Genomic DNA, 566 nt, shown 5'->3' with positions numbered 1-566 from the left:
ATATCATTCAGAAGAAAAGTAGATGCCTCATGGAATCCTAGATCACCAGTTAAGCAAAAACCAGCCCTGAAAGTACCCTCAGGTATTTTGAAAAAAAGCAAAAAATGAGATTAAAACTTCTCAAACTTTTGATTAATTTGATAATAATAACTGTAATTTATAATAAGCTAAGTACCAGTCTATGGCCATGCTACCCTGAACAAGCCTGATCCCGTCTGATCTCAGAAGCTAAGCAGGGTCAGGCCTGGGTAGTATTTGGATGGAAGACCACCTAGGAAGACCAGGTACTGTGGGCATAAAAAATAAAAAATAAAAAATAGGAGATTGTAAATTGACAAGGTCTTTGCAATCTGTGAGGTCAACCAAGGGTTGCCTTGCCTAAAAAAAAAAATACACACACACACACACACACACACACACACACACACATATAATAATCTAAGTACCTGCATAGTGAAATAAATATTTTCGAATTTTATTAAAGAAATATGTAATTTTTATCTTTATTTATATATATTAAATTCAATGAGGTAGTGTGATAATAATGAGATATTACACTGAAATCT

The 566-nt window shown here is 33.4% G+C and overlaps 1 pseudogene; it reads left to right on the top strand.

Moving 5' to 3' along the window:
- The first annotated feature begins 177 nt into the window (after positions 1 to 177).
- LOC111734835 lies at positions 178 to 296 on the top strand (annotated as a pseudogene).
- Positions 297 to 566: the final 270 nt, after the last annotated feature.

Source organism: Pteropus vampyrus, unplaced genomic scaffold (genome assembly GCF_000151845.1).
Source record: "Pteropus vampyrus isolate Shadow unplaced genomic scaffold, Pvam_2.0 Scaffold7426, whole genome shotgun sequence".
Lineage (NCBI taxonomy): Eukaryota > Metazoa > Chordata > Mammalia > Chiroptera > Pteropodidae > Pteropus > Pteropus vampyrus.
This window is presented reverse-complemented; position numbering and strand designations above follow the sequence as displayed.